Consider the following 21,795-nt stretch of genomic DNA (forward strand, 5'->3'; position numbering starts at 1 on the left):
CTGCTCTGTGCATAAGGTGGAATTGCAACTGTTACTATTTAAGTGGACAGTTGTTGATTTGGTTTGAGTCACCTTATCTGGTATAGTGTCAGGACCATGACACTCCTCTCTCGGCCAGGCAAAAACTCGGCCATTAGAGAAATCATTAATGTCTCTCTCAACCTTTTTCTTCTTGTAATTTAAAAGTTGTGCTTCATATGCACTAACCTGTTCAAATACATGTTCCACCTTAACATCCACCACTACCGGTAGATATCTCTCATACAGATCCACTTGAGCTCTGTCTATACTGGTAGTTAGAAGTTCTTTCGGCTTAAAAAACTGAATCAACAGTTTCATGTAGTTATAGCTGGTTTCAAGATTTATTTGCTGCCATTGTGTGAGCAAATCTCTGTATGTATTGCCGTAAGTCGGCATGTTTAATACCCTCTGTCCTTGAGGTGTAATACGCATATTTCAGCATGCTTCAAAATAAAGTTAAAAGGACAACAGCGAATTTAAGATTTGCTCTTTCTCTAGATTTTTTTTTTTCTGCATGCCTCCCCTTAGCATTTCAAGTAACAATATTTCAACAGCCAGCGAGTAAAAATACAAGTAATGTTTGAGAAACTGTGGCATGTGCAATCTCTTATTGAACAATGACAGATAACACAGTTACAAGTATATTCCTCTTCCACCAGATATTTTTCTAGCTCTTCCTTTGAACCATTAGCAGCTGGTGAGAAGATTCTTTTTTTTTCTGCCTATTTCATTTTAAAAATATCTTGAAATCAAAATAGTTCTTTCTTAGAGAAACCATGTAAATATGGTAACCTAGGCAGTGACAAATTATTCTCCTGATTTTAAATTATTCAAAGATTCAGTCTGTACTACTTTAACCCACAATCACAATTTCCCTCTCTTTCAGGATTCCTTTCCTGCTGTGTGGGAAGTTGTCTACCTGTAATTTCAAACCAAGTTCTCTGCTTCCTTACCTTTCCAGCACACTTCTGATTACCTCAATAACAATAGTCTGACCTATAAAATTCTCCAAGCGTTTATCTTAGGCAGATGCATACTAAATATTCTTTGGCCACTATCAGAAGCTATTCTCTCTAGTATTAGAAGACTGGCCTTCTAACTGTCATTTTGTTTACTGACCTCACCAAATCTTTCATGAAAAAATTTCAACTCTGAGAAGGTAATGAGGCATAGTTTTGGAATTCTTGGAAGGTTTTCACTTTATATTGCTGATAGAACATTTCAACTGAAATTTGTTCTGTACATACTTATTCATAGGTTCATAGGTTCATACTAGACTATCTGCCCTAGGGCATTTATAAGCCTAGCCAGAGTGTGTTTGGCTTTCGCCACCCATTTTAAATTAATTTTGCTATGCCCTTTTTCGAGGTTAGTATACTGTGACTCTGTCTAACAGTGACACAGAAGTGATACCCGGGGTAAACCTACGATCTCCCATCCACTCAACAAGTTTCCTCCTGAAGAGAGTCAATGAGGTACTCTGCCTAACCTGGACTGGGATTTTATTCCAGAGTTAAGAGAGCCTCTGGGTTATGAATCTGTCCCTCCAGCATGTCCTACTTATTTCAGTGCTGAGGTTCAAGTCTCTCGAGCACGTAGCTCGATGGGATTTGGATATTTTCTGAGGTGCAGCATGCCCATTAATTCCAGGTTGGACATGACTTTATACATCAGGCACAGATGGCCTCTGAGCAGGCGGTATGCCACTGAGTAGAGCTGGAGTTTCTTTAACCAGGCAGCATATGGCATCTGTTTGAGCCCTTTGATCCTCTTGGTGAGGTACTTTTGGGGTCTTTCCAGTTGCTGCAGGTGTCTGATAAGGTACATCCCAAAAGAGGCATTGTACTCAATCATGGGCCTGATGAGGGATGAGTAAAGAGGCACGATGACCTCCCCTGATCTAGATGTGAATCCCTTCATGATTAGGTGGGCTATATAAAAAGTTTTTCTAACCACTTTCGCCATGTGGTTGTCAAATGAGAGATTGCTATCAACTTGGGTCCCCAGGTCCCTAATTACTTCTTCTGTACTTAATGGATTACCACCTATGTGGTAATTTGTGGGCACTTTGTTTTTGCCAAAGGGGATGACTATACACTTTTTGGCATTTAGCTTGACGTCATGGCTCTGGCACCAGTTGTCTGTTTGTTTCTATGAGGGCCTTTTGGAGGATGCTTGTGTCGGCTGGAGAGTCGATTATGGCGCCCAGTTTTCAGTCATCTGTGAACTTGATCAGCCACAGTCCTTCCATGTTGGCCTGTACCTCCGAGAAATATATACCGAACAAGAGAGGTCCCAGGACTGAGCCTTGTGGGACACCACTTGTAACTGGTTTGGAGTCCAACATGGCTCCAGCAATTCTAACCATTTGTGTTCTGTCCTTGAGCCAGTTTGCAACCCATCTAGTGACATAGGGGTTTATATTTAAGCTGGTGAGCTTATCTATAATGCCCAAGTGGGGTATTGTATCAAAGGCTTTTGTGAGGTCCAGGTAGGCTGTGTGGACCACCTTCCCCTTGTCAATGGCCTTGGTAACTGTTTCAAAGAAATTGACCAGGTTTAAGAGGCAGGATCTGCCCTTAACAAAGCCGAACTGGGTAGGATCCAGTGTCTGTAGGTCCCCAATATCTTTATTTATAAGGTCCATGGTGATCCTTTCCATAGCTTTACAGACCAAGCTAGTCAGGCTTATGGGGCGATAGTTTCCAAGATCCGTTGAGGCACTACCTTTGTGGAGAGGGACCACTGTTGCTGTACGCCACTGTTTGGGTATATATCCTGTAGTAAGGCTGAGATTGGACAATAGTTTTATGTTTGGGTTTAGCTCTTCTTGGAGTTCATGTAGGACGCAGCCCGGGACACTGTCTGGTCCCATTGATGCTGTGTTTTTGCTTTGGAGAGGGCGGCTCTTACCTGAGCATCTGAGATGTCAGGGGGGCAGCACTCTGCTGAGATAGATATTTGTCCTTTTGGTGGGGGGGAAGAAGTTTGCGCTGAACCTGTCAGCTAGGATGTTGGCAATGTCTGTGGGTTTGGTGTATTTTTTGTCATTTTGGACTAATTCTGAGCATATCTGGGAATTCCCACCCAGATTCCTAACATAACTAATGAAAGCCTTGTGATTATCCTTAGTGTCCTGTGCAATTTTTTTCTCGAAGCTGGCCTTAGACGATTTTATGAGTGCACGTAGTTTTTTGTGAATACTGATCAGAGATGCCTTCCCTTTTTGGGATTTTGCTCTATCATGTAGTAGCTTCCTCCTTCTATTATATAGTTTGTTTATGGCTGGGGTCCACCAGACAGGACGTCTGCCTTTGGAGGATTGGGTCTTGGTTTTATTTGGGATTGCATGATCCATGCATTCCTGAAGGTGTTCATAGAATGCATTTATAAAGGATTCTGCGGTCTGGGCTGTATTTTCCACAGGCCCGGAGGCTTTGAAGGATTCCACCTTGGTTTTGAGGAGTGTGAAATTTACTTTAGAGAAGTTTTTCACTGTGGTTTTCTGGGCAGGGGGTGGGGTCGGGATGTGAATATCCAGTGAGATTAGTTTATGGTCTGATCTTACCAGTGAGGGATACACTTCTGGTCTGGAGCATAGAGTCCCCATATTGGTGATGATCAGGTCCAGTATGTTTTCCCCTCTTGTGGGAGTTATAACAAGTTGTTCCATAGCATTTGAGTTTATAAATTCTAGGAACCTTTGGGCTAGGGTGTTGGAGCTAGAGTAATGCTCCCAGTCTATGGATAGTTGAAGTCGCCCAATATAATGATGTTTAGAAAGACCTTCATATTTTCCAGTGTTCTCAGGAAGGCCGAGTGGGGTTCATGGGTTTGTGAGGGTGGTCTGTAGCAGGCTTTAAACTGGAAGGCAGTTTTACCCACTGTTAGTTGCACATGGATAGTCTCTGATGCTTCGTGCTGTGCCATCAACCTGGAGGTGTGGGTATCTTTGATGAATATTGACACTTCCCCTCCTTTTGTGGTTCAGTCCAAGTTTTGGGGCCAAAAATCATGGTATGAGGTATAACCTGGTAGTGCTGGGGTACTCTCTGGAGCCTTGAACCAGGTTTCTGTTACTGCACAGATATCGATGTTCTCCATGCTAAGGAGAGTTTCGAGTGCATGCATCTTGAGGTTTAGACTTCTGGCGTTGAGTAGCATTACTCTTAGTTTCTTATCCCTTGTGATACCTATGGAGGTGGGTTTGTCTTTTGAGCCTTGCCTAAAAAAGGCACTATGGGGGTAGCAAGAGCCTTTGCCAATATCCAAAAGCCCAGGGGTGACAGGTGCAAGCCGTTCCTAGAGAAGCATCGTGGCTTGTCGAGCATGTCATCCCAGGCTGACAGGCACTGGATCCCCTTTGAATGACACCAATACTTAAGCCAGTTGTTGAAATTGATCATCTTGTCTTCATATTGTGGCATCATTCTTGGTGAGGGTAAGATGCTACTCAAGGTCAGGGTCATACCGGCTCTTTGGCCACCAGCAGCTAAAACAAATCATACCAGCCTCTTGGTCTGTTTTTCTTCTTCTTTTTATTTTTCTGCAGTATTTCAAACACTACAGCCTTGCCCCCTTTTCTTCTGGACGAAATGCTGATGCCTTGGTTATGTACTTGTTCTCCACTTCTCAACATGTTATTAATGTTATCTACATGCTAAAAACGATTTTAATGGAAACATTTATTCCTATGAGTTTTGGTACTTGGAACTTCTGCGAGATTCAAACAGGCTTCCACTGACTGGAAGTTACTTAATTATTCTTGGTGACAACTAATTGTGTTAAGATGTTCAAGAGCCTGAGAATCAGTCTGGACCTTTCTCTTACTCTGTAGTTCTCATCAGATTACAACTGAAATTAAAACTTTCCTCTGCTGGTGCTGAAAATTCTCAAGGTTCCTCCCTCATGAAGTTAGGTTTTCCATGGGGAATAGTGTACTTATGGCAGCAGTAGCAGTAGTGCAGGGAGCACTGCCCCTGGCATGGAGGTGTGCATGGGAAAGTCGGCCCCTATGCGAGTCAGCTGCATGCTTAGTTCATTTTCATCTGGAACTGCATCCATAAAGCTGTTGCTCCCCAGACCTTACCAGAGAGACTTGTAGTATATCTATAATAGAAATGCCACCTTATGTCTGACTGGTGATCTTACCTGTATATACACATAGGTGTTCTTTTCAAATAAGACTTTTTTTTTTAAATGATCTCTTCACAGGAAAAAAAAAAACATTAGTTTGTTTCAGAAGCCTCCATGCTCTGATGTGAAGCTATACCTTTTTGTAGTTATTAACATATATGCTTTTTTGTCCATACAACAAACACATGCCATGCTTTCGATGAATTTTCTGCACAAGATTATGTAATTCTGATTAAGAAATGGCAGCTGACAGGCACCTCTGGCCTCATTGTAATAAAAACATGCTTTGTCCTTATGAAAACTTGTTGAAGTTGGTGAGAAAGAGCATGTATTTGTACCATGGCTTTTCCTGTTACTTCATTGTGTTTCCAAAGCAATAATGAGGTCACATAAAAGTTACAAGACTGATTCACATATGTAAACAATGAATACAGTAAAACCATGAATTAGTATGCAAAACCTATTTTACTACTTATACTTTTTACCTCTCTATCACACTTTCTAACTCTCTCTCCCTTATGTTGACAGAAAATTGTCCAGGCTAAGCCTGTTTTTGATGGTCATATAAATATGTTCAAAAATTATGTGCATATCAGTATAAGCTGCCATTAGTGACAGAGTTTTTTAAGAATTAGCATATTTTTTTAATAATATCCATTAAAATTCTTACCACAGCACAAACCCTATGACTCAGCCAGGAATTCAGAAACATTTGGTACACTGCGGCAGGTAACTGTTAGTAACAAGCAGCCTAGCACAGGGTGTGTACGATTCAAAGACACACTCATAGTGGCAAATATTCACAGTATATGCCAAAGGCTGTATAAGCATTAAAATGAGGTGCTCCATGCATGCAAATGAGCCAAAACAAGATGGAGTAATTCAGAAACATATAAAGAGCATAATACAGTGTACGAACACGAGTGGCGATGGCCACGTTCTTGTGTACATGCAGGGGAATCGAAGAAATATTATAGGGGTTGTTGCAGCATTAGCAGATATGTATATGGAACAGGCTGTAGGGTCATCAAACCATGCTCTATATTTCAAGTCTTTCATGACACCAACACTGCTGACCAATACTCTCTGGATAGATACACTATGCAGGAGCTGGTAGACATGAGGGGGCTTTATTCGCAGGCCCATGGGAATCATGGATTACTCATCCCAATGGATACAAAAGTTATATGAGGCTTTACTTATACATACTAAAGGGACCTTTCAGTGACCAACAGGGGACACACTCATGGTAGCACAGGCATAGGCCTTTTGGATACTCCATCAGTTTTGCAATGTCATGTTGCAGTATGTGATGGTGCATATATGGTTTACACATACCACAGAGGTGCTAGTTAGCATCATGTTGGATTTCTGTGAAGTAGTCCATTTGTTTTAGCTGCTGGTGGCCAAAGAGTGCATTTATATACCTTTTCACCTAGGAAGAAAACATGTGAACCATAAAGGGTATCACTCCATTACTAAGTGGTCTGTAGTGTACAGCATATCATCTACAATATGTCTGCAGGCCACCTAGGCAATCTCCATGACTCCCACATATGGCACATGTGTGACTTTTACCAACAGTTTGTGAGGAATGACGTCCCTTGGTAACACCTTATTGGTGATGCTGGATGTTCTTGGAGCTCTGGCTGAGGGCACCCATCTGAAATTTACAGAATGTGATAAAAGACACAACTCTGCCCTATCACAAACCTGGGTCATTGTAGAACATATGTTTGGGTTGTTGAAGGCATGCATTTGCTGCAAGGATATATTTAAAGTGCCCTTCAATATGACCCTGGCACATTTGCAAAAATATTTTCAGTGTGTGTAGTGTTACAAAACATGGTGATTAGGGGGCAGTTGTAGAGAGGAAGCTAATTGCAGGATGAACATATCCAAGCACACCAGGCAGTGGAGGTGCAGCCAGATGAGGAGTTAATGGAGGGCTAAACAGCAAGGGATAACAATGCTAGGCAGAGGCAGTTGCAGTATTTTGTGGTACTGGCAAAAATGCAGCAGCTGGTACATTGCTGTGACCCACAGTAAAACATATACAATACAGTAAAAGTGATGCATGCAAAGCTAATACCAGACTGTGTTTACCCACTCATAGGCTGGCCACACAGTGTATCAGACAAAGACAACACAAGTAGCAAACTACAGAGGGCAGGACACAGTTATTTGCACAGGTATGGGAGGAAGGAAGCACATGTGCACAATGTATTCTACATGAAAATGCACAAATGCTGTACAAAATACAAACTTGCAGGTACACTTTTGTGTGTGTGTGTGTGTGTGTGTGTGTGTGTGTGTGTGTGTGTGTGTGTGTGTGTGTGTGTGTGTGTATAGTGGGCATGGAATGGAGGGGATTATTGCCGATGGCTTTGAGAGGGACCACTGTCATTAGCTGTCATGCAAGACACCAGGGGCTGTAGTGCTATTTGCATGGGTATGCAATAACACAGTCTCATCAGAATAGATGCAACACTGCAGCTCAATCTAATGGACAGATCTAGGGAATGAGTAGAAGATGAAGATGAAGAGGCATCCCACTCATATCCACACCTCCACCTACGAAAGCTGCCTCTACCATGAGATTCACAGGAAGCTCCACAACCCTGGACAGATGTCAGTGTGCTGTCTGAATGAGTTCAGTGTTTTCTACCAGGCATATCTCTGCCACAACTACCATGACATCAGGCATGCCCTCTGCAACTTTTAGGCACCTCTGCACCTAATGTCACTATGAAAGTGCCTGTGCTGCATGGCAATGACCTTGGCCACCCAAGTCCATGATGGCCACCATCCATAGGTAATGACGTTAATTGACTGTGGGAACCATGCTTGCCACACAGCACATTAGCCTTGGGGTATAAGACCTGCCCCACTACATGACATAGTCTATCACAATGTCAGATATGTGGGACACAGACTCTCAGAGCTCTTCTCTGCACAACCTGCAGTACCTGTATCATCTCTGCAAAGCCTAAAGTAGTACAGGCCTGTGTCCATGATGGCCATGCCGATATGTTGAGTTGCACCCATCAACACTGATAGGTCTGCATGAGGGAAGTACCCATGGCATAGACATGCACTAGTGCACACATCCATGTGGTCACCCCCCAACACTATGGGGCTTGTAGCAAGCAATTATGCCTGAGATACAGGAGGAACACACTGCCATGACTCCATGGTGCTGCACTAACCTGTCCTTCCTGTGTGTTGCATGTCCCTTAGATGACCTCAGTCACAGAAATTCTGTCTATGGTCTGCGTAATTGATCTTGTGTGCACACTCCTTGTGTCCAGTGCAGTTACTGCCCTCCCTGACAGTGCCAGCTGTTCACTGTCATCATCATTAAAGTCAAATATTTCTTTAACATCTGGCTTTGTAAGTCCCACAGTGGTGAAGCTAAATGTAGAATCACCTGTGAAGACAGCAAGGCAGGAGACCCAGTACAAGTGTGACTCATTATCTCTACCATAGTCCCAGTGTAGATTTAATAGTACAGTGACTACCAGCAATAATGGGTAATATACCTTATTCATGCAGGTGCCCTTGGAGGTTATACCTAAGATGTACCTATAGTACATGAAGCATACATCATAGAGATATCCATTAATAAAGGGAGCATCCAAAGCAGGCATGGCATAATATAGGAATAGCAATACCCACATGTAGCATCTGTAATGGATACACCTTGTGCATGTTACAGCTTGGCTAGATCCAACACTCCACTGTGGGACAGTTTGGAGTCCATTCTCTCTCACAGAATCTTGTTCAACTCCATCAAAGGTGGCTCAACCTACCATCCTCCTCCCATCACCCTACCTACCTGTGCATGGGAAAGTACATGCTTTTCCACATCCCTGACAATGTTAGTGGCCCTGTGTTTGACCGGCTTATAGTTGTGGTCCTGGTCACTGCCTAGATTGATGTCAACTGCAAGATCCTGCATGTTCACAGTAGAGCTGACCAGCAGTCTCTTATCTGATAAGCCATTAGCCATGGAGAAGGAAGACCTCCAGCAGCAACTCATTCTCTGCATCTGTGAGCATGCTTTTCCAAGCCATTTCCTTGTCAGGCATATTTCTTTGCAGATAAAAATACACAGTTTGAGTGTTCCACTATGGGCAACTTATTCAGCGTCTAGCTACAGTATAGCACTCTTCCTGCATTCTCAGTCAGGACTGTTAATAGTAGACATAGGAGAATAGTAGGCATTGGAGTATGCTTTATAACATTCACACAAGTACACACAAAAAAAAAGGACAAAACTGTCCTTTCCAAATGCACGCATACAGACACACACACACACACACACACACACACACACACACACACACACACACACACACACACACACACACACACACACACACACACACACACACACACACACACACACACACACACACACACACACACGCACACGCACACACTCACACACATGCAAACATACAATGCTAACACATGCAGGTAACTGATCTTACGGTTGCCCCCCACAACCACAGTACTTTTTGTGTAGAGTCTACATCATGTGCTCTTTCATAGCAGTATCAAAGGGTAATACACACTGTGATCAGTTTTAACAGACACACAGCAATCCACATGCACATTACCATGTGGGTGCAGCTGTAGAGTTGTACTGTGAGTGTTATTGTACACAGGTATGTATGTGCCTACATGTCACAAGGCAGGGATTGGCTGCTTCTTTAAGAGCTATATTTCACAACTGCATTTGGGTGTGCCTCCCATTAGCCTTCCTAACACTTGTGTATGCCATATCTTACTTCACTGAGTACTATTCCCTGTAAGTGCTTATTACCCCACAACCAGTATTTCTACACAGAAACATTCTTCTACATCTATGAAAGTACAGTTGTATAAAATCTTACCATAATGGTAGATGTCCTTGCCTTCATCGCTACAGTATTCCTTACTAATGGAGATTCACTGCCGTGAAGCCCTCCGTCCAGCCAGTTTACAAAAGATTTCCATTGCTGCTTACTCCTTGCATAAGGTAGGGCATAAAGGCGATGTTCAGGCATAACATCCTCAGAACAGATTGCCCCAGTAGGAACAGCAGTCCAAGGAAAGCCAAAGAGTACCTGCACAGCCAGGAAGGAGAAAAGACCAGGGGGATGGAGGGAGGGAGTGAATACTGCAGCGGTGAAGGCAAGGACATTTACCGTTATGGTAAGATTTTACACAACTGTACTATGCCCTGGCATTCACCCCTGCAGTATTTCTTACTAATGGGAGAGTGCAAAAGCTCAAGAAGAAACCTGAGAGGAGGAAGCAACAGAGCCCTCCAAGAAGCCATGATGAATGGCAGCAGCAAAACCAGCTCTGGCTCTGGAAATGCCATCCAACTGGTAATGTTTGGTAAAGGTATGCACATAAGTCCAGGTAGCAGCTTCAAAAATAGAATTAGCATCTAAGACCCTGAAAGAAGCACCAGAAGAAGACACAGCTCTAGTGGAATGAGCCTTAACAGAAGAAGGAAGGCTCTCACCATGAAAAGTGTAACAAAAGGAAATAGCTTTTGAAATCCAAGTAGAAATAGTTTGCTTGGAAACAGCCAAACCTAAAGACCTAGGATGAAAGGAAACAAATAACTGGTTAGATTCCTGATAGCTTTAATTTTATCCAAATAAAATCTGAGCTGTCTATGCACATCTCAAGTATGTAGCCCCCTCTCGCTGTCAGATTGTGGAGAGGGAAAAAAGGTAGGCAAATTAATAGACTGGTTAACTGACAACTCATTAACCACCTTGGGCATAAAAGAAGGATTAGTACGCAAGGGCACCCTGTCCTCATTAAATATCAAAAAAGGTAGCCATAAGGGCTTGCAACTCAGACAGCCGTCTGGCAGAAGTAAGAGCTAACAAAAGAACTGTCTTCCAAGAACAATGTTGCAAGGAAGCAGAAACAGCAGGCTGAAAAGGAGCCTGAATCAATTTTTCTAGAACAAAATTAAAATTCCAGGGAGGAGAAACAAGCTTCCTGGGAGGTCTAATATTAAGGATGCCTTTAAGAAACTGCTTAGCCTCAAATCTAAAAGCTAATGGGGGAGTTAAAGGCAGACAAGCAGAAAGAGCTGATAAGTGGGCCTTAATAAAAGAATAGGCCAAACCAGCATTGAGCAACTCATACAAATAAAAAAGAACCAAATGAACATCCACAGAAAGTGGGTCCAGGTCACGAGAAAGACACCAAATAGAAAACCTCTTCCATTTAGACAAGTAGGATTTCTTAATAGTTGGTTTCCTGGCCTCCTGCAGGACCTGCAGCACATCCTCAGAAAAAAGTTGTCTCTGAGGAATCATAACCCTGTCACCCACAGTGTCAGTTGAAGTGTGGACAGGTGGGGATGGATGTGGGAGGAGATCCACCCTATGAGGTAACTTGTGATGATTGTCCCTGGCGAGATGCAGAAGTATAGGGAACCAGTGCTGTTGCGGCCAAAAGGGAGTCACCAACAAGATTTTGGGAGAATCCTGTTGAATCTTGAACAGGACTCTCAGAATGATAGGAAGAGGAGGGAATGCATAAAGAAACATCCCCTTCCAAGAAAATGAGAGGGCATCCACTTTCCAGACCAGAGGAACTGGGTCTCTGGGACAAAACAGAGGAAGTTGTTTGTTCAAAGGGCAGGCGAAGAGATCTATTTGAGGAATACCCCACTGGTGATCAATGTCCTGAAACACATCCCTGTGAAGCATCCATTCATGGGATTGAGTGAAGGACCTGCTCAGATTGTCTGCCGCAACGTTCCATCCTGAAGGAATGTAGGATCTTGTACCCACCTGGTTGTTGATATACCACATGACTGTGGTATTGTCTGTGAATACCTTGAGAGGCCCTGTGGAGAAGAGAGGATGAAAGGCCTGCAGAGCCAGCAGAAGAGGCCTCATCTCTTTGATGTAGATGTGCTTCTTCTGCAGACAAGGTTACCACATTCCCTGTACCTTCAGGGAGCCAAATATTGCTCCCCATCCCACATCCGAAGTGTCTGTTAACAGAGCCTGAGAGGGAAGTGGAGGCTGAAACAGGAGCCCTGGATTCAGAGACAACTGCTGAATCTGCCACAGACGTTTGACCTTGAGACATGGGAGAAAAGGAACAGGAAAGTCTGGACGATGCACATGCTGAAGCCACACCAACTTCAGAAACCACTGGAATTTCCTCATGCGGAGCCTGGCCAGAGGAAGCTTTGGAATGGTGGAAGCCAAGAACCCCAGAGCCCTCAGTAACTCCCTGGCTGAAATGGAGGCCAAGGCAAGAAGTATTTGAAAGAAAGAAATCAGAGTTAATGCCTTTGGAGGAGGCAGAGATGACAGCACTGGCATGGTTTGAAACTGCCACCCAGAAAGACATAATCTTGAGAAGGAGACAAGGAAGACTTGTTGAAGTTTATTGTGAACCCCAGGCTCTGAAGAAGAGAAATGGTAAAATGAAGATTGTGCAAAAAGGACCTCTGGAGAAGATACCTGAATCAGCAGGTCATCCAAATAAGGAAAGATTTGGATCCCTTGAACTCTGCAAAAGGCAATCACAGGAGTGAGGCATTTGGTGAACATCCTTGGGACAGTAGAAAGACCAAAAGGCAAAGCACAGAACTGAAAATGCCAGGAAGCAACAGAGAAATGCAAAACTTTCTTGAAAAGACGATGGATCGGAATATGGGGATAAGCATCCTTGAGGTCCAAAGACACCAAAAAGGCCTGAGGGAGCAAGAGAGGAAAAAGGGGCTGAAGGAACAACATCCAAAAGGAAGGCACCTTCAGAAAGTTGTTCAGATGGGAGAGGTCTACAATAGGCCAACAAGTACCTTATTTTCCTGGCACTAGAAACATTCTGGAATAAAAACCCTTTCCCCCTTTAGGACACAGGCACTTCTTGAATAGTACCTTGAAACAAGAGGTCCCGAAGGAGCTCTGGGAAAAAAGGAAGCTGTTCCCAAGGAGGCTAAGGAATGCACATAAAAGGAGGATGGGAAATCCAGACCATGAAGTACCCTTGACGAATGATTGACAAAACCCAAGAATCCTGGGTGATCCAGAGCCAAACAGGAAGAGAAAGAGAAAGAGAAAGGTGAAGAGACAGAGGAATATGGCTGGGAATGGGGGAATAGTCAGACAGCACCTGGTTTGTCAAGAAAGGAAGGCTTAAGAATCTCAGCAGTCTGAGTGGCTTTAGCAGGAGGAGTCCGTTTACCACCCTTTTTATCTTTAGAAGGAGGGTGAGACTGCCTACTTACAAAGGCCAGCTTAGAAGTGTAGTTCCTTTGAAACATAGGCACAGGAGAAACAAAGACATGCTTAAGCTCCTGTAAAGCCTTCCCCTTGTCTTGAATAGACTTAAATAAACCAGCAGCCGCTTCCCCAAACAAAAGAGTATTATCCAAAGGAGCATCCAGCAACTTAGCCTTAATATCATCACGCAAAGTTTGAAGCCGAAGCCAGGAATATCTCCTCAGAACCGAGCCAGAGGCAGCAGCCCTGGAAGAGGAATCTGCATCATCATAACTACACTTGATAGAATGACAAACAACTTGAGAGGAAGACCCAAGCAAGGAAAGAGCTGAAGATTTGCCCTCAGAGTCTTGAAGATCAGAGAGAACCAGACAGGCCTGAGAAAGAAGAGCCAAGACATACCTAGAAATATGGGACTAATAATTAATAGCCCTAAAAGCCAGGGTAGAGGAAGTATAAACCTTCTTAACCATCCTATCCATGTTCCTACTGTCTTTGTCAGAAGTCAGTAACTTCTATGAAGGAAGCAATTGAGATGGCTTATCAGAGGCTACAGACACCACAGAAGGGTCAGCAGCAGGATATTTATACAAAAAGGAACAATCCTCATGTACCCTGTAAAACCTATCAGACTTCCCAGGAGCAGGGGGCAAAGAATCCGGTGCTTTAGAGGCAGTGGAAAAAGCATCCAATAAAGCACGCAAGACAGGAGGAATGGCCACAGGTTTAGGAGATTCCATTTGTAGTAACTCATAGTATCTCTTATGGATATCCAAAACCTGGGCACATTCCGACTTAAAAAAGTCCATCATCCTAGAGATTGTATCCCCATTTGTAATAACTCATAGTATCTCTTATGGATATCCAAAACCTGGGTACAATCTCACTTAAAAAAGTCCATCATCCTAGAGATCATATCCCCAGAGGAAATTTCCTCAGAGGGATTATCAAGAGTATGAGAATCCTACTCATCAGACCCATAGTCTAAAGGAGAAGGAATCTGCACAGAAAAAGCAAGAGAGTCATCATCAAATCCAACTCAGAAGAGTGGAAGTCTCTGGGCTTTTTAGGGGAAGAGCTGGACCAAGGAGGAGCAGGAACTGAAACCTTTTGAGGAGGCCGCAATGACAGTAAAGCATTAAGTAACCCCTGAGTAAATGCCTGACAAAACAACTGGGTGAGCCTCCAGGTGCATAATAACCTCAGGAGAAACATCCGGCAGAGTCTGGACAGTGGAGGATTCCTGTGTTACCTTATGCACCTTCTTCTTCCCAAATGGCTGACCCTTAGGGCAGGAAATTCCATCCAGAGTACCCACAGCAAGAAGCTTAAGTCACTGTTCTCAAGGTACAAGGAAAGGGAAGAAAGCCTACTACAAAGAGTTTTGGGGACAAACGTCAAACAAATTGAATAAGACGTATGGTCATGAGCAGCACCAAGGTAAAAAAGACACTTATCATGATAGTCTTTATGGGAATCAGTCTCCCACAGTGGCATTTACCCTTCCTGGATGACATTAACTCCAAACAGTACCAAACAGAAAAGAAAAAGTAACCAAAAACTCAACTGGGTACTTATCTGCAACTGTGAGGGCTCCAGCACCAGGAGCAAGCACAGAAAAGCCAACAAACAGAAAAACAGATGTATGCCACAGGGCGGTGATTAAAACAGTGTTTTGACTAGTGGCAAAAATGTTCTGAGGATGGTATGCCTGAATGTCACCTTTATGCTCTACCTTATGCAAGGAGTAAGCAGGTGACGTTCAGTGCACCTTAAAGCAACAGAAATATTTTGTAAACTGGCTGGACGGAGGGCTTCATGGCAGGGAATCCCTATTAGTAAGGAATGCTGCAGTGGTGAATGTAAGGACATCAAGCAGTACTAGTAAGGAAAATGCTGAACCCTGGCATTTGTCAAGGTACTGATCACAGCAGAGACAATAGTATAAGGTTGTAGTAATGTGTAAGAGAAGGGAGATTCAGCCACTGTCATGCTTCCTTCATGCATGACACATACAAAGGAACAAAGCATAAACCAGCCTGCATAAGAGCATGCCACAGTGCTTGATTTTATTACCCCTGTTGTATTGCAACAGTCATTTATTTTTTTTATTTATTTATTTTACATTTATTGACTGGGCTAGTCCAGCTGGATATATGTCCATTTTCAGTGGAGTCCCGGGGAGAAAAGCTCCAATGGTTATAACAAGTTTAGAGAATACAAAATAAATAACAAAACAAAACAAAACAAAACATTGAGCATAAAAGATAAAAAGATTTTAGTATAGGTAATATACATCTCAGAGGAAATATCCATAACAAGATAATATTCCTAAAGGAGTTATTAAATAATTGCAATTTATAAAATAGTACTTGCTTTTTACAGGATGTATATCATCATATAATTTGTATGATGCTATTTTTAAAATTCAGTTGTTTGAGATTCAAAATGCCCTGATGAAGTTTCTTCAAATGGTTAACTCTAAAACAGTCGGTTATTTGGAGTTTGTTATCTAGTTTTATAGTATACATCCAAAGAAATTTTTCTTTTCCCATGTGTGTTTAGTAATTTTTCAATAATGCGCAATTTTGTACCCCCTTGTTTTGTTTTATATTGGAAATTGAATAGCAGTATCATGTCCACTAATGCTCAGATGCTGCTGAGATGATACAATATTTACACACAAAGCTATGATGATATTTCAAAAAAGTTACTGCAGTTTTTAAAAACAATAAAACACCTGCTCCAGGCCCTGTGGTGGAGATATCTGCTATACAGGCTTCAAAGTCTGCTTCTAAAAAAGGAAGCTAGCTAAGAATTTTGTTTCTTCTTTAACTGATGCACTGTTACCTTAGACAATCCTTTTAGTCTCAACAGTAACTGCTGAGTTACCAAAATGTTTTTCTTCTCTTGAGAGACAAGGGCAGTGGCATTAGGCTGTTGAGAAAAAATTTGCATAAGTTAAAATTTTTACTTCAGTATAATGTGTTTTTAGATTGGTGTGCTAAAAGAAAACATAAACAAAGGGCTTATGTTTTCTAGGTTTCACAACAGGATAGTTACTGGCAGTCTTTTATATCAAGAACTGATGTCCTTCTTTCAGACAGGATACAAGACAATGAATATTTTAATAAAATTTAGAGAATGGGCTTACTGTACATCAGTACCTTGATTGGAGAACGAACATTCTCCAGCAGGGTATTAATGTACAAGTAATGCCCACAGAAAAACGAGTCTGCCACTTCACAGAAGCATATCAAGCTGCAGTGGAGCTCAGACTCAGAAAACAAAACGGTCACCATTATTTTACACTCACTTAGCAGTGCTTCAGCTGTTTAGTGAGTGTAAAATGACAAAAAAAGAAGACAAAATAAAAAGGTGTATGTGTCTGTGTGTGTTTGCGTGTGTGTGTGTGTGTGTGTGTGTGTGTGTGTGTGTGTGTGTGTGTGAGTGTATGCATGCATGTCAGTGAAAGTAAGAGCCATTATTTTACACTCACAAAGCAGCACTTTTGCGTGTGTGAGAGACTGTGTGTGCGTATGACAGTAAGAGAGCACTCGATCGAGTATGTGTGTGTGTGTGTGTGTGTGTGTGTGTGTGTGTGTGTGTGTGTGTGTGTGTGTGCGTGTGTGTGTGTGTGTGTGTGTGTGTGTGTGTGTGTGTGTGTCTGAGAGAGAGAGAGAGAGTGAGTGAAGTGAGAAAGTGAGCCAACGATCCCCTGGTAGCTTATGTGAGAGAGCGTGAAGAGAGAATGATCTCTGCCAGCCCTTAAAGAATGGGCTCTCTGTAAATTTGTTGTGTTTTACTTATGTATTTTTTAAGTATTGTTTTATTTTTTTAATATATTTTGAGTGTAAATGCTTTATCCAACACCATTAACATATACTACAGCAAGTATGAAACATTAGGTGGAGGAACTATTTTACATCAAAAATATATTAAAAAATAAAATAGTACTTAAAAAATACATAAATAAGTAAAACACAACAATTTTAGAGCAATAATGCCCTCCAGGGTGTGTGTTAATGTGTAATTAATGAAGCCAAAAAGACATCTCGCACCAGTTTCACGCAAACGTTTTATTCAAAACAGTAGCGATTCATTGGTTTGTTTACCTTTTTGCTGTTTGTGGAATGTGTAATTAATACCTGTGGCATTGGGCCTCAAAACACTTCTGGCAGGCATTAATTACACATTAACACACACCCAGTCAGACATCATTGCTTGCATAACGATGGGCAGTCAAAACACTCTAATGGAGCTCAGGAAGTCTGCACTGTAAATTCCAATGGGCGGAGCCTAAGCCTTTTGATAGAATCAAATTATGTCCTTACATTTCAAACAAATGTTCATATCTCTGGAACCATACGTATTATGGAAGAACTATAAATGGCAAACTCTTCAGCACAAACTATGTTTATAGTGGTAGAATTCTTTAGGTTCTAGGTCTTAAACCAAATTTTATGAGCCACAGTAAACACAGTAACTATTACATTTGTAATATTTTGTAAACAACTTACAATATCTCAGTAACCATTCAAGTTATATGCATACAGTCAGCAGCATTGTGTTCATCTAGCTGAGTGCTTCCATATGAGGCAAAGGAGTCCTGTCTGTGTTACTTGGTTGTTGAGATATTTAGACAAATGTGAAAATTATATCTATATAAATTAATATCATAACAACAACAGTTAATATCTATCTACCTGCTATAGATAGAGGTCAAATATTAATGCAGTTGAGTTTGATATTGTGTAAGTAAATCTTTTAAAACCTTGTACATAACATGGTTTTGGAATTATTGATGTAAATATGAAAAAGCAATATTTGACGCCTAGAGGCGTCAGTAGGAGTTAACAGAGGATGCACCTGGAGATTTCACTCAGATATAATGAGTTTTAAAAAAGGAGGCAGAAGTTTTAAAGATATATTGGTTGATAAAATATTTCCTGTTTTTCTATAACTTATGAAGAAATGTTTACAAGTCTGGATAGACTTAAAGCTAGTATTAAACAGAGGAAATAATAAGAAATATTTCCAGGGACAATGCTGAGTAAAGAAATGGAAAAGCATACGTGTTATTTTCTACATTAAAAACCACATTATCTAATGCAGATGTAGTTTCTTACCCAGGTTATTATTATTATTATTATTAGTAGTAGTAGTATTATTGTAATTATATTCTACTATAAGTTTTTTAACAAAACCAAGTGATTTTATCTTCCCTGTTTAGCTCATACATTAACAGATTTTGAAAATACTTGTGAACATGATATAAGAAAATTATTGAAAAGACCACCATCTGTCACACATGCAGTTTATACGAACTGAACAGAACTGCCTTGAATAAGCTGCAGGCAAGCAACAGAAAACACAGGTAAGTGAAAGATAACAAAGAGAACAGTATGGCCATTAAAGTTCAAGAGTTCTATGTTTTGAAAATGCATTTGTTTTTGTCAGATGTTACTACTTACAAGCTAGTAAGTAAAAGTGCCTGTAGGATACTTATAGTAAACAAACTTAATCTAAGTTGGCTGTTTTACACAGTAGGCTATCAGCATTGATGTTTTTATATGGTCTTCATCCCAGCAAAAAGAAAATGATTCCAAATAATAAAAAAAAAACATTAGAGCTTCATGGATCCCCTAAGGTGTACTGTAACAGTGAATGGGTTCAAAACGAAGACTATATATTTATATACTGCTGAGATGCTGAATAGAAATGTCCTTACCACTCCCTCATAGATAAATAACTCATGGAATTTTCTGCCAATGCTTAAGGGGTTTGATAAAATCCTTTTAGAATGAAAATTGTTGATGGTCACACTGGTCATTGTCTCTTTACATTCAATAATTCCACAAGAACAGTGTTGTGGTACAGTTGGGATTCTTTCTGGTGTTACTAGCTTTAGTTCAAAGGGCATACTTTTTTAAAATTATTCTTGACAACAGTTTAATTTTGTTGGACACCATTTAAAGCAGCTCAAAGGAGTCACCATGGGGGAAGCTGTAGCACCCTAATTTCCCAATTTAGTTATGTCTTAGTGTTAAAGGTATTCCTTTTATAAGATTCAAGATTCACTTTATTGTCATTCAACCGCATGTACCCACAAGTGCGCAGCTGAATGAAATATCATTCCTCCAAGCTCAACATTAACCAGCAAGATTTACATAAGGAAGTACACAAAAAAACAAAAAAAACCCACAAAAAACAACAATACAAGCCAACCGACGGTGCCAAAACTACAACCTCTGCAATCCAACTCCAGCACAAAATACATTCAAGTCCTAGTCCAGCCACAGGCACAGAAACATCAGCTGCTGCACAACCGCATTCCGCTCACCACCACACAAAAACCAGCAATCCATAAACCGATCCGCTGATGTACTTCTGCAGCCAACCACAGGCCCTAACGGTCTTTTTGTAATTTCTCCCAGTCTTTTGGGTTTCTAATACCATGACGGGAATGGACCGCATTTCTGTGTCAAACTATGATTAAAGTTCATGAAATTAGTATTGTTTCAGTCTTTGTTGTCAGCCAGAAGTGCTCTTTGCAGCACCCGCAGTGTGGCCAGTAATGACTACTTCTGCAATTTGTACAGGGTTACATGTATTGGTAACATATCTAAATATGATTGTAGATTCTTTTTTATGACCCGTTGCTCCTACTACTATTGGAACTGCCTGGGTATCTTTCTTCCACATTGCTCTCATTTCTGCCTGAAAATCCTGATATTTTATGATTTTGTGTCTCTCTGTACACAAGACACTGTAGTCACTGGGTGTGTCAATTTCAATGATCAATGCTACTTTTCTCTTCTTTTCATGGACCACTATATCCAGTTTTCTAACATCTATCTTTTGAACTGTTGGCAATGGGTGATCACATTTGATGTAGACTTCATAATTTTCCATGATGTTTTGTGGTTCATGATTCCAGTGTTTTTTCAGGCACTTCAATACCATAGTGTTTGCACAATCCCCAGTGCAACAGTCTTGCCACATAATTATGCCTTTCAGTATACAGTTCATCTGCCATTAGTATGTCACAACCAGCAAAAGGGTATGTAACTGTTTCCAATTCTGTTTTACAAAATCTACATTTGTCGGTTTCTCCCACATGTTCAATGGACTTTGTAAACCAATATGTATGTAGCCCACTATCTTGGGCCACCAATATTAACATTTCATCTTTTGGTTTGAGTTTTCCTCTCCTTAACCATTCCTACATTCAATCCTGATCAATATGAGGTTCTTCCAGCAGTTTTTTATATATGCAACTATATTTATGCATTTCCACATTTCTTGCCTTCTTATCTGATCCTTCACCTTATATTCTTTCTTTTGTTTTTTGGCACATTCAGTTGCTGCCTGATTTTTATCTACTTCTGGTTTGATTTCCATTCCTGCTTGACGCCGATATGCTTCTGCTAGATTAAGCAGAGAAGTCATCTTAGATTTACTCTCCTCATGTTTCAAAACTTCCCATACATTTGGATCTTGTGAGGTCAGCAGATATGTGTGCAGTCCCACGAATGCAGATCTATACATTGATCAATTTCAAGGAGGCCATCTCTCCTTCGGAACAGGGAATATATAATCTTGGTATGCACTGATTTTTATAAATCATTTGGTGAGCATGGGGCATCCTTCTTGTCTGTGCTGAGAGGTATATACATATATATATATGTGTGTATATATGAACCTATGAACCTATGATTAGTCAAAGTTTCATGACTCAGACCATCCCTCTGGCAGCTGTTAGACCTATTTGGAGAGGAGAGCAGATTGAGTGACCTCAGCCCCTGAGCTTCACAAACCCTGGTGTAAACTGGTTGGCAGTGGTGGTATTCAGAGCCCTCCATTGCCAGCCTGGAATTTACATACAGGTAGCAAGTGATCTGATTTATCTCAAGATGCGTTAAATCTGATAGCCCTAATCTGTTCAGAACAAGTTTTGCAAATGCCTTTATAGCTTTGTTTAATGTTGACACTGTACAAATCAATAGAATAATAATCGCCAACTGGAAACCTTTGGCAGGTAACCAGGATCTTTTAAAAGCACTAGAAAATAGTCCCACCTTCATCAACCTAAAAGAAAATGCATCTGAATTTATTATTAAAACAACGGGTACATATCTGAGGACCTCACACTTCTGAATAGAAAGTTACATACTATATGTGTACTACAAACAATGCATCTACAGCTGCAATACTTCAGTGCTAATATGTTTTTATAGATATACTGCTGACAAAATGCATTACAACTGTAATTCTGAAGATGGTGTTTATGTTCTACACTGCAGCTGTGACTGCAAGTAATTGCAAACATTGTCATAGTGTACATACAAAAGTGCATGCTTTAACATAAAAT

This window comes from Protopterus annectens, chromosome 1.part0 (genome assembly GCF_019279795.1).
Source record: "Protopterus annectens isolate FY-2018-M chromosome 1.part0, PAN1.0, whole genome shotgun sequence".
Lineage (NCBI taxonomy): Eukaryota > Metazoa > Chordata > Ceratodontiformes > Protopteridae > Protopterus > Protopterus annectens.